This window comes from Schistocerca cancellata, chromosome 4 (genome assembly GCF_023864275.1).
Source record: "Schistocerca cancellata isolate TAMUIC-IGC-003103 chromosome 4, iqSchCanc2.1, whole genome shotgun sequence".
Taxonomy (NCBI): domain Eukaryota; kingdom Metazoa; phylum Arthropoda; class Insecta; order Orthoptera; family Acrididae; genus Schistocerca; species Schistocerca cancellata.
In genome coordinates, this window is record NC_064629.1 from 823,665,303 (window position 1) to 823,679,590 (window position 14,288).

At 42.8% G+C, this 14,288-nt stretch overlaps 1 pseudogene; it reads left to right on the top strand.

The window, feature by feature from the left end:
• The first annotated feature begins 3,045 nt into the window (after nucleotides 1-3,045).
• LOC126185791 (5S ribosomal RNA) lies at nucleotides 3,046-3,164 on the top strand (annotated as a pseudogene).
• The last annotated feature ends 11,124 nt before the right edge of the window (nucleotides 3,165-14,288 follow it).

Here is a 14,288-nt window from a genome sequence, read left to right on the forward strand (position 1 = left end):
CTTTTTCATTAACTGGATTCAACCCTTTTCCTACGCATATCCTTAATATGTGTTATACCTTAGGATCTATTCTCGTGTCCCTTTCTCGTGCCACACTCTTTCAATGTAACTCATCACTTTTCGTCTCACGACTTGTCTTTGACTTGCATATCTTACTTCTTCCTTCATCATCCTGTAACTTACACTGTTTCATTTTATCTCTATTTTGTGTGAGACTTCCCCTCCTATTAGTAGATCCCCTCTGCCACCAACTGTTCCCGTTCATTTCCACTTCCTTTTCAGTCTGACTCACAGACTATCTCAAAATATGCCTCTTTTCGTGTCTAATAATACTTTTGCGATTAAACTCTAGTTGCCATCAGTCCTAGGTGTTTCCGTACTGTCAGAAGCGGTATATTTCGACCCTGTACCATAATCACTCATTCACTATAATTAATGGAAATGGAAATTCCGTGTGGCTAGGGCCTCCCGTCGGGTAGACCGTTCACCTGGTACAAGTCTTTCTAGTTGACGCCACAGCTTCCGCAAATGCTACACGACAACAGAAGTAATTGACGAACCACTGAGTACGTCACCAGGTAAGAGCAGTGCTGAGTGTGTACGTCAGCATTACAATTTGTCGTCCGCAGTAACTTGTTCCGACACTGTGCTACTTGAAGCGTACCGTCGAACTTTACGTAGTGCCGGATATCAGTTTGTGAGGTTAGTTCCGTGCTGCCCCTTCTACTTGATTAGTTTATATGGGGACGGTTAAAGCTTGTTGTGGATTATGCTGGAGTTGTCGTCTGGTGTTTTCCCATACATACTCGATTGGAGACAGATCTTGCGCTCGAGAAGGCCACTCTGTAGAGCAGGGCCGGCCAAACGCTGCACAGTGTGCAGACGTGCGGAAGTGCTGCACATGTGCGCACGTGTGCGACAGCGAGCGACAGCGACATCTGTTATTAGACATGTGTCCTAAATGAACGGCGGCGTCTCCACTTCCCTGTGGTACAAGCAAGAGCGCAACATATCCAGTCTCGTTTACCCCTGGTGACCGCAACCTTAACAGAGGAGTACTGAGAAATGGCAAGTACTGTGACAAAGCAAAGGACGGGAGATCTATGTTCTCAGTCGTTTAAAAATGACTGGGAACTGCAATTCTTTTTTGTAGCCGTTGGCGAAAACTCACAGTGTTTGCTGTGCCGCAGAATAATAGGCGGCCAGCGTAAGTTTTTAATTGAAAGACACTACAATACATATCACAAAGACGAGTGTAGTGTACTCAACAGTGAAGAACGGCAAGCAAAATTAAAAGTCCTTAAGAAAATGGATGAGACACATCAACTCGATTTTACTGTAAGTGAAAGTAACTGATACTTCTTGAACTCTTCGTTTCTTGTGTTACATTTATGTCTGTTTCACTGTACGCTGTACAATGTACTGTTTTCAATTTTCCTGAATGACAACCACACTAAATCTTCACTGCGAGCAAATTTTAAAATCGCATTAAGAATTGCAGAATCTGGGAAACCCTTTTCCGAAGGGGAGTTTGTGAAAGGGTGTCTGATTGATGCTGCAGAACTTGTGTGTCCCACGAACGTTAGCAGGTTTCTAGAAATCAGTCTATCCAAACATACAGTGACAAGACGTATCAGTGCTGTGGCCGGCGATCTGTACAGGCAGTTAATAAATAAGGCTAAATACTTTGTTGTTTTCTCTGTTGCGCTCGATGAAGCAACACATCTTACAGATACAGCCCAGGCTGTGATATACATACGAGGTGTCGATAACGCACTTTGTGTAACAGAGGAGCGACATCTGTGCGTAGAAACATGCACTACGTGAACGCTGACGGCTGCGGCGTGCACGCTGTGACCCGGCAGTTACACATGTGCAAGAGCACGGCAAGCGTGCAGAATTTCTGGCCGGCCGTGCTGTAGAGCATACTTGGTAACAACAGCTGTATGTATGCGAATTTTGTCCTGTTGGGAAACACCCTCTGGAATGCTGTTTGTGAAGGGCAGCACAACAGGTCGAATCACCAGATGTAAGTACAGATTTTCAGTCAGGGTGGGTGGGATAATAACGAGAGTGCTTCTGCTATCAAACGAAATCGTGCCCCAGGTTATAACTACATGTGTAGGTCCAGTGCGTCTAAGCCAGAGACAGGTTAGTTGCAGGCACTCACCGGACGTCCTAACCGACGCACGGCCATCAACGGACCGAAGCAGAACTGGCTCAATCAGAAAACACAATAGACCACTCCGCACTCCACTGGGCTCTCTCTTGACACCACTGACGTCACAAACGGCGGTAGTTTGAGGTCAGTGGAATGTATGCTACAGAGAGTCTGGCTAGGAACTGTCCTTGAAGTAACTGATTTGTAACACTTCCTTGTGTCAGTGTAGTGCCAACTGCTCCTTGAAATGCTGCTAAAAACGCATCACGATGATCCACAGTCACATGCTGAACGCGACGGTCTTCTCTCTTTGTAGTGCCACGTAGACATCCGGAGCCTGGTCTGCTTGCGACCGTACCTCCCCGTGACCAGCGCTGCCAGTAATCGTGTAAAATGGCTACATTCCTGACAAGTCTTTCTGCAGCACCGCCTAAGGAACATCCAGCTTCTCGTAGTCCTATTACACGATCTCGTTCAAATTCAGTGAGCTGTTGATAATAGCGTCTTAGTCGTCTTAAAGGCACTCTTGACTAGTAACTCACAACATACGATATCTCACGACCTTCACAGCGCGTGTTCGAAGTAAATCTGATTTACGTCCTCGTTTTGGCACTACTATAGCCACTGTTATGCAACTAGCGAGAAATTGGAATTGTCATCTTTCAGATGCCCAAACACCTCTACCTACTTTCGTTTATCTTCCACAGCTCGTTCTTGGTGTGGGGTTTTCCTTTGTCCATCAGTGTACTTTTCGTAGTTCATGCACCCCTATTTTTTCGACATGGGATCCCAGATTTACTAAAATCATATTTTAGGTAAAATATTTACAAATTAATTACGTATGTATCATCTGATAAGAATATATTCTATTGGTTATTATATATGTCAACGGCCGTACCGCAGTGATTGCACCGGTTCTCGTCAGATCACCGAAGTTAAGCGCTGTCGGGTTTGGCTAATACGTGGATGGGTCACCGTCCGAGTCTACGGAGTGCTGTTGGCAAGCGGGGTGCACTCAGCCCTTGTGAGGTCAGTTGAGGAGCTATTTGATTGAGACGTAGCGACACCAGTCACGATAATTAACAACGGCCGAAAGAGCGATGTGCTGATCACATGCCCCTCCGTAACCGCATCCGGTCAGGCCTAAGGGGTGAGGGTGACACGGTGGCCGGTCGGTAACTTTGGGCCTTCAGGGCCTGTTCGGGTGGTTCTTACATATCCATATTTACAGCCATTTCTTAGATTGCAATAAGCAAATTTGGCCTGATTCATATAATATGGAAAGTGTCATATAGGGCCTAATCTCAGGGCAACACTGTCTGTCAAAATTTAAAAGTTTGATCTCTGTATAACAAGACACGTAAAAACAAAGCAGAATACGAAGAAAGAGAGAAACGAAATAAAACAAAAGTCAAAAAAGCTGTGCGGAGTCTATAGTCATACTTATAGCCCGCGAGATATCAAAGCATAGTACTTATTGAAATCTTATCTAATCTCTTATCCTAATATTTACATAGCTTTGACATGAGTAATACTCATATTCGGCACATACTTTAATTATCGAACTCAGAACACTTCAGTCTGTGTCTTGAGTTTGAGGTGATGATCTTACAAGTAACTATTCTTATTATTACTGTTTACATCTACACTGCACCTACATCTACATGTTTTCTCTGTAAATCACACTTAAGTACCTGGCAGAGGATTCATCTGACCACCTTCACGACAATTCTCTGTTATTCAAATTTACATACTTATATCCTAAATGGTAGATATTCCAATAGTCAAAGCAGCAGTGTGGCTAGTAAAGTGTTTCTCCTCCAGTTTAAGTGTTAAGTAACGAGTGTTATATTCAACTAAATATCTGTTTTTAGATCTCTTCTAACCTTGAACACATTATTATCCAATAATCCAATGTGTGTGAAATCTTATGGGACTTAACTGCTAAGGTCATCAGTCCCTAAGCTTACACACTACATAACCTAAATTATCCTAAGGACAAACACACACAACCATGCCCGAGGGAGGACTCGAACCTCCGCCGGGACCAGCAGCACAGTCCGTGACTGCAGCACCTCAGACCGCTCGGCTAATCCCGCGCGGCACACATTATTATCATCCTCATCTACATACACTCTAAAAAGAAAAATCAACGCACCAGGAAGAAATGAACCAAACTGGACGGAGATCTGTATATTTGACGTACATGTAGACACGCACGGATTATTACAATTTGAGAAAACTTGTATGAAATATTTGAGAGAAAGAGCTTCACAATTTGAGCTAGTTAAGGATGCGTTGGTCCACCCCTGCTACTTATGTAAGCAATTGTTCAGCTTGGCGTTGATTGAAAGAGTTATTGGATGTCCTCCTGCGGATATCGTTCCAAATTTGTCCAACTGATGCCTCAGATCGTCAAAATGCCAAGTTCGTTGGAGGGTCCTGTCCATAATGCTGCTATCGTTCTCATCTACATCTGTATCCATACTCCGCAAGCCACCTGTCGGTGTGTAGCGGAGGGTACCTTGAGTACCTCTATCGGTTCTCCCTTCTATTCCAGTCTCTTACTGTTCGTGGAAAGAAGGATTGTCGATATGTCTCTGTGTGCGCTCTAATCTCTCTGATTTTATCCTCATGGTCTCTTCGCGAGATATACGTAGGAGGGAGCAATATACTGCTTGACTCCTCGGTGAAGGTATGTTCTCGAAACTTCAACAAAAGCCCGTACCGAGCTACTGAGCGTCTCTCCTGCAGAGTCTTCCACTGGAGTTTATCTATCATCTCCGTAACGCTTTCGCGATTACTAAATGATCCTGTAACGAAGCGCGTTGCTCTCCGTTGGATCTTCTCTATCTCTTCTATCAGCCCTATCTGGTACGGATCCCACACTGCTGAGCAGTATTCAAGCAGTGGGCGAACAAGCGTACTGTAACCTACTTCCTTTGTTTTCGGATTGCATTTCCTTAGGATTCTTCCAATGAATCTCAGTTTGGCATCTGCTTTACCGACGATCAACTTTATATGATCATTCCATTTTAAATCACTCCTAATGCGTACTCCCATATAATTTATGCAATTAACTGCTTCCAGTTGCTGACCTGCTATATTGTAGCTAAATGATAAGGGATCTTTCTTTCTATGTATTTGCAGCACACTACACTTGTCTACATTGAGATTCAATTGCCATTCCCTGCACCATGCGTCGATTCGCTGCAGATCCTCCTGCATTTCAGTACAATTTTCCATTGATACAACCTCTCGATGTACCACAGCATCATCCGCAAAAAGCCTCAGTGAACTTCCAATGTCATTCACAAGGTCATTTATGTATATTGTGAATACCAACGGTCCTACGACACTCCCCTGCGGCACACCTAAAATCACTCTTACTTCGGAAGACTTCTCTCCATTGAGAATGACATGCTGCGTTCTGTTATCTAGAAACTCTTCAATCCAATCACACAATTGGTCTGATAGTCCATATGCTCTTACTTTGTCCATTAAACGACTGTGGGGAACTGTATCGAACGCCTTGTGAAAGTCAAGAAACACGGCATCTACCTGGGAACCCGTGTCTATGGCCCTCTGAGTCTCGTGGACGAATAGCGCGAGCTGGGTTTCACACGACCGCCTTTTTCGAAACCCATGCTGATTCCTACAGAGTAGATTTCTAGTCTCCAGAAAAGTCATTATACTCGTACATAATAAGTGTTCCAAAATTCTACAACTGATAGACGTTAGAGATGTAGGTCTATAGTTCTGCACATTTGTTCGACGACCCTTCTTGAAAACGGGGATGACCCGTGCCCTTTTCCAATCCTTTGGAACGCTACGCTCTTCTAGAAACCTACGGTACACCGCTGCAAGAAGGGGGGCAAGTTCCTTCGCGTACTCTGTTCTCAGTTCGGGAGAGCAGAAATTACTGTGATTTGTTTTTACCTTTATCAGATATATTGTGATTTCATGGCTATCGACGTTCAAACAACATTTACCCGTGGAGTAGTCTATTATTGCGTCCTTCTCACGTAAAATGTCTAGGCCTAAAATACAGTACACTGTTAGTCCATTTGTGATTAAGTACGGGTATTGTGTTATTCCATTTCTTAATCTGGATCCTGACATTTCGCGATTTAATTCCGATAGTGTCAAGAATTCTACAGTTCTGGACGGGGTGCGTGGTTAAATTTGTATTTTCTCTTATTTTATTACATAAACTTGTTGATATAATGCTCACAATCGTACCTGCATCGAGGGCATCATCACTTGGTATACATCCAACTAAAGCATGGACAGTAGCCAGTACAATTTCCTTCTTTACTTCACGACACTTAAACTGATTGGTTACTAACTCTTCGCTCATCATCACTGTAATGTAGCTTCTCAGTCGCCACCAGATCATCTCAACGTACAATATTTGCTGTTACAATTTTAACAATGCTCTGTGGCATGGCTCACGAGTTTGTTTACATTAACAGTACAGTTTAGTACAAAATTTCGTGTAAGTTTGCTTTGTTTATATTCTGATAAGCGTGTTCTTCATAATCATGACAATACATTCGTCGCGTATGATTGCAACTGGTCCAATTTCGTTACCATCTCTGTTCAGTTGAATGAGGTTATTTATCAAAAAAAATGGTTCAAATGGCTCTGAGCACTATGGGACTCAACATCTTAGGTCATAAGTCCCCTAGAACTTAGAACTACTTAAATCAAACTAACCTAAGGACATCACACACACCCATGCCCGAGGCAGGATTCGAACCTGCGACTGTAGCAGCCTCGCGGTTCCGGACTGCAGTGCCAGAACCGCACGGCCACCGCAGCCGGCGGTTATTTATCACTGTTACCATTCAACCGCGACTCTTATACATATATTTTAACAACGCGTTTCAATAGACAATGCTCCCATCATCAGGTTGTAAAATTTTACTACCTGAAGATGTGAGCATTGTCTCTTGAAACGTGTTGTTAAAATATATGTATAAGAATCGCGGTTGAATGCTAACAGTGATAACCAGTATAACGACAACTGCTACCTCGACTCCATAATGGATTATATTAAATCAATTGAATAAGATTTGATGGGCTGCATTCTGCGTGCCAAGTACAGTGTAAAGGTAGTGTCATCGGCTGTGTTAAAGAATCGATATCGTCGCTTGCTAACATGCCTTGTCTGTACCACCTTTCACGCGCCGCAGAAAAATGCTCCATGTCGGTGTTATTATTGTTATGCACGTTACAGCTTACGCTGCTCGTGAAAATCTTAAATGTTTATTCGTCACACAGGCATTCATCGAGTAATATCGATTTCATAAAAGTCACTGCCCCCATGCCATATGTTAAGTGCATGGGTGGCGGACGTGGCTGATGTGCTTCATGTGTGTTTCATTAACAAACATATTTGTCCCTTGTGGTAGTTACAGAAAGAAAAACATCCGGTGCTGTCTGTCTCACATGGGATGGCTCTTTGTATACACTACCAGTTTTTATTGTATCACTGACTTGTGGTTCCGGTAATATTACGTTTATTATGCTTTCAGATGATTTCACTTTAGGCTAAATAAGTTTAACTGAAATGACGTACTGAGTTAAAGCTGGCTCAATTATTTGTGTCAGTTCTGAATTTGATTTTATATTACCGGCACTTAACATTTCGTTATGTTTAGTTGGAATTTCACTATAGTAACAAGAGAAGGTAGTGTTTCTGGTACTGTTTATTCTACCTTGACCAGATCATGTGATTTACTATCTTGCGGTGTTACATTATAGCTGTATTCTGATTGCAATAAAATTTCACCTAATACACTCTCAGACAGATTTACTTCGCGCTCGATGTTCTGCTCCGAAGCGTCATTCTGAGATGGGAATATGGTAGTTTGATGTCTGCGCTGTGTGATGTCTGTGAATTTGAGCAGTTCATTCTCAGGGAACCAAAGAAAGAGCGTCCGTCTAAAGGGGGCAAGTAAAACACCGTAAGATAGTTGTAGAAAAGATCAGTATTGTACACACATCAAAAAAGTTTTGCATCACCTCCGTTCCGAGAGTTCCGGAAACTGTACAGGCAATTGGAATATACATCAACATAATCATTTCCGCCCTTTTTATTGCTCATGAAAACCACACATTGCATGTTGTACCACAATACAGTGAGACGTTGTGACTTCTACGGACGAGAAATACCCACTTGCGAGCTTTGCTGTGTCGATAAAACCGTTTGCGACAGTGCTACGGTTTCTCTCTATGCCCGAGATCTGGAGAAACACACTGGTTGCTCTGGGTGATCACAATAATTTTAGTTCAAAGTCAGTTATCTAGTATAAATAGATGTCTCGAGCCCCTGCGTGCTTCTGCACGAAAAAACAAAAAAAAAAAAATTATCACCGAAGCACCTACATAGCAAGCATCCCAGTGGGGTTCTATAAAATGTGGTTGGACTTATTAACTAAATTAGCTACGTTAGGTCTGAGGGGTCTCCATCCGCTGCACTATCCCCAGTACATTTAAACTAATATCAAGTTCATAAACACAAACGTCAGCAGGCAGGAATAGGTTTTAGTGAACACAACACAGATTTAACTAATTGAAAATTATTTCAACTTGCTCAGGAAAGATTAGACTGGAATACTGTTAAGTCTTCTTGATTTGACCTCAGATATTTACCGAGATAGTTCAACAGCGCCACTCAAATATTAATCACAGTCATTCAGCAATTATTCACTTAATAATTGCTTTAAAACAGGTGAAACCCCAGATGAACAAAGTTCTGAGCGGAGAATACTTCTCGAAAAATAAAAGTAAACCAAACACAATCCGAAGTCCAACCGCAAGCTGAAATCACTCTGTCCGACAGCGGTTGTTCAGAGTTAAAGTTCGACACGATTTCGCGATACGAAAATATTCTAAGTTCAATTCGTGCGCGAAATTATCACAAGTCTCACAAACGCACCACAGAGAATTCTTTAAAGTCCAGCAGCACCCAACTGCTGAAAATCCCAAGATCCACGCGACTTCGCGGTACGAAAATATTAAAAGTCCACTTCGTGCACGGACTTTTGCCAGTCACAAGTGCTACCCATTTTAACTCAACTAGATGACTGCCCCCACCACAGAAAATGAACGCCCTTAAAAAGCCCTCGGTTTGAACACTCTGAAGTCAAATCAAGGTTGTTTGCATATAAAATTTAGTTTTACACTTAATATAGATACAATAAAATGCATGTAATACTTCTATTCAAACGGAAATTTTTCGGTGAATTCAGATTTATCATCAGAAGTTCTGTACGGGATCATATTCTCATATTATTGCGATTTATGTGTTCTTCATATAGAACTTTTCATTATTTAAAATACTTTCAAATGTATAAATAAGTGATATTATTATTGTATTACCTGTTTCCATATGTCTACTTTTCCGTACTGCCACTACATTTATAGTTCCTATTTTTTATTTATCAAAATTCTGCATTTTTAATCACGAAAATAGCATTCCGGCTCCTCATTTGAATTTTTAAAACATGTAAAAAAGTTACATAGATATCTTTATACTACTCATTCAGACCTTTAGTTTGACACCTCGTTCGTAAAAGTTTGTCCAAGCGTCTCCAAGATGTCCAATTTAAAATCTTACTTAGTTCTTAAAATATTCACTTATTTTACTTCAAAAACCTCCAGGGCGACTGGAGGCGCGTGTATATGAGCACAACCGGCTAATTTACTGCTTTAATATGAGCCTACAAGCACGTTTGTGCCACATTGGGATCAGTTTCTATTTATTTTTACATCATAAATTCACTTTAGCTCTATGCTAAAAGCGGCCCGGAGAAAGCCCGCCATGAGCCAGCGTGCCGCCCGTTGAGTTTCCCCGTCAAGTGGCTGGACGCCAAACTGACCGTACTCATTTTAAAGTACCGCCATCTGTCGGTCAGTGCCGAAACTAGAACGATTCTGCTGCTGTCAAGACGGCTTTCACACACACGTCTTAAATGTAAACACGCCAGATTCTCGACAGCCACTTTGCCGCAATTTTTACTACAGAAACTGCGATGTTCACATCCGCCTCCCAAAGCCTGTCACCTTCAGAGGTGGTGGGCCAGACTGCTGTACACACCGCTACTTCTAATACCCAGTAGCACGTCCTCTTGCATGCATGTATTCGTCGTGGCATATTATTCACAAGTTCATCAAGGCACTGGTGGTTCAGATTGTCCCGTCAACGGCGATTCGGCGTAGATACCTCAGAGGGGTTGGTGAGCCACGTCGTCCATAAACAGCCCTTTTCAATCTATCCCAGGCATGTTCGATAGGGTTCATGTTTGGAGAACATGCTGTCTTCTTTAGTCGAGCGATGTCGTTATCCTGAAGGAAGTCGTTCACAAGATGTGCACGATGGGGCTCGAATTGACGTATATGAAGACGAATGCCCCGCGAATATGCTGCCGATATGGTTGTAGTATCGGTTGTAGGATGGAATTCACGTATCGTAAAGCCGTTGCAGCGACTTCCATGACCACCAGCAGCTTACGTCGGCCACACATAATGTCACCCCAAAACAGCAGAGAACCTTCACCTTGCTGCACTCGCTCGACAGTGTGTCTAAGACGTTCAACCTGACGGGGTTGCCTCCAAACACGTCTCCGACGATTGTCTGGTTGAAGGCATATGCGACACTCACCGGTGAAGAGAACGTGATGTGAATCCTGAGCAGTCCATTCGGCATGTTGTTGGGCCGATCTGTACCGCGTTGCATGGTGTCGTGGTTGCAAAGATGGACATCGCCATGGACGTAGGGAGTAAAGTTGCGCATCATGCAGCCTATTGTGTCCAGTTTGAGTCGTAGCGCGACGCCCTGTTGCTGCACGAAAAGCATTATTCAACATAGTGGCGTTGCTGTCAGGGTTCTTCCGAGCCATAATCCGTAGGTAGCAGTCATCCAATGCAATAGTAGCCTTTGGGAGCAAGGAATGTCATCGACTGTTCCTGTTTCTCTGGATCTCCTCCATGTCCGAACAACGTCGCTTTGGTTCACCCAGAGACGCCTGTACACTTGCCTTGTTGAGAGCCCTTCCTGGCACAAAATAACAAGGCGGACGCGATCGAACCGCAGTATTGACCGTCTAGGCATGGTTGAACTACAGATAACACGAGCCGTGTACCTCCTTCCTGGTGGAATGACGGGAACTCACCTGCAGTCGGAACCCCTCCATCTGTTAGGCGCTGCTCATGCATGGTTGTTTATATCTTTGGGCGAGGTTAGTGTGATCTCTGAACAGTCAGAAATACTGTGTCAGTGCTACAATATGCACAGTCAACATCTATCTTCAGGAGTTCTGGGAACCGGGGCGATACAAAACTTTTTTGGTGTGTGTAGTTGTTAATTGTTGTATGGGTAGAGGTTATACTTGACAATCGGACTACACCATCAATTGGATCGTTTTACCGACCCCCGACTCAGAAGATATACTGTAGTTGCTAAACAGTTCAAAGAAAACTTGAGTCTCATTTCAAATAGGTACCCCACTCATACAATCATAGTCGGTGGTGACGTTAATCTACCCTCGATATGCTGCAAAAAGTATAAGTTTAAAGCCGGTGGCAGGCATAAAACGTCATCCGAAATTGTACTGAATTCTTTCTCAGGAAATTATTTTGAACAATTAGTACATGAGCCCATTCGACGCGTAAGTGGTTGCGAAAGCATACTTGACCTCTTAGCAGCAAATAATCCTAGACAAATAGGAATATCATAACGTAACAGGGATTAGCGACCACAAGGCAGTTGCTGCTAAGCTGAATACCGTAACGCCTACAACCATTAAAAAGAAACGAAAAGTAATATTTAAAAAGCTGTCAAAAATGCTCTCAATGCCTTTTTTTAAGGGACAGTCTCCACTCCTTCCGATCTGATCATGTAAGCGTAGAAAAGATGTCGAATGATTTCAAAGAGATAGTATCGACGCCAGTTGAGATATATATACCAGTGTTGGTACTGATCGCCCATGGTATCCAAAACGGGTCAGATCGATGTAGCAGTAGCAACAAAAAAGCATGCCAAATTTAAAAGAACGCAAAATTCCGAAGATTGGCGAAGTTTGGCAGACTTTCGAAATATAGCGCGTACTTCAATGCAAGATGCTTTTAATAATTCCCACTACGAAACTCTGGCTCGGAATCTGGCAGAAAATCCAAAGAGATTCTGGTAATAAATAAAGTACACCAGTGGCAAGACACAATCAATACCTTTACTGAGCGATATCACTGATGACAGTGCCACTAAAGCAGAGTTACTGAACACGGTTTTCCGAAACTCCTTCACCAAAGAAGACGAAGAAAATATTCCTGAATTCCAATAAAGAACAGCTGCCAAGATAAGAAACATGGAAGTAGATATTCTCGTTGAGCAAAGCAGCTTAAATCACTTAATAAAGGCAAGACCTCCGTCCAGATTGTATACCAATCAGGTTGCTTTCAGAGTATGTGGATACAATAGCTCCGTATTTAGCAATTATGTACAACTGCTCGCTCACAGAAAGATCCGTACCTAAAGACTGGAAAATTGCTCAAGACCCACCAACATCCAGAAAGGGAAGTGGGAGTAATCCGCTGAATTACAGGTCCGTATCACTAACGTCGATTTGCAGTAGATTTTTGGATCATAAACTGTGTTACAACATCATGAGGTACCTTGAAGAAAACGATTTATTGACATATAGTCAGCACGGATTCAGAAAATATCGTTCATGTGAAACACAACTAGCTCTTCATACTATGACGTAATGAATGCTATCGACAGGGGATGTCCAATTGATTGAATATTTTTAGATTTCCAGAAGAGTTTCGCCACTGTTCCTCACAAGCGTCTTCTAACCAAACTGCGTGCCTATGGATTATCGCCTCAGTTGTGCGACGGGATTCGCCTGTCAAAGTTCACAGTTCGTAGTAATACACGGAAAGTCATCGAGTAAATGAGAAGTAATATCCGGCGTTACCGAAGGAAGTGTTATAGGTCCTCTATTGTTCCTGATTTATAGTAGCGGCATAGGAGACACTCTGAGTAGCCGTCTTAGATTGTTTGCAGATGATGCTGTCATTTACCGTCTTGTAAAGTCATCAGATAACCAAAACGAATTGCAAAACGATTTAGATAAGATATCTGGATGGTACGAAAAGTGGCAGTTGATCCTAAATAAAGGAAAGTGTGAAGTTTTTCGCATGAGTACTAAAATCTCCATTACGCGATGAGTCACAAATATCTGGAGGCTGTAAATTCAACTAAATAATTAGGGATTACAATTACGAGGGCTATTCGGAAAGTAAGGAACGATAGGTCGCGAAATGGAAATCACAGCGAAAATCAAAACTGTTTTATTTTCCACAGTTAGCTACAACTTCCAGCTACTTATCATAGTGGCCGATCCGACTTAGACGTTGGTCGTAGCGTTGTACAAACTTCCCAATACCCTCGTCATAGAAGACAGCCGCCAGTGCTTTCTGCCAATTGTCTTCCTTGGCCGACAGCTCGTTGTCTGGGGCAAAATGTTGTCTTCATAGCCAGCGGTTCATATGAGCAGAGATGAAACTCAGAGGGAGACAATTAGGGGCTGTATTGTGGCTAATCAAACATTTCCAATTGAAAACGAATTAGGAGCATCTTCATTGTCCCTGCAGAATTCTTGTGTAATGTTGGCTGCATAGTTTCAGGCGAAATTTCTCACCAGGCCCCCGTACTTTTCGGGAGACACTATTGTTCTAGGTATCTCTATGTACTCTGTGTGTGCTGAATACTAAAAGGAATGACGTAACGAGATCGACGGTCATAACAGAGACACTGCCCAATACACCTGTGCAAAACTTCATCTTCTGTTAGAACAAAACATGTACAGTTCCCGCCCATTTCTAACTACTAAAAAAGGATAAAAAAGTACTGTATCTTTTATGTCTCAGAGACGGTGATGAAGGCGATAGTAGCTACGAAATATTTATAAAAATTGAAAGCGCAAGCTCCTGCATAATCATTCAATGAACTGTGGATGGCCGGCCGGTGTGGCCGTGCGGTTCTAGGCGCTTCAGTTCGGAACCGCGTGACCGCTACGGTCGCAGGTTCGAATCCTGCCTCGGGCATGGACGTGTG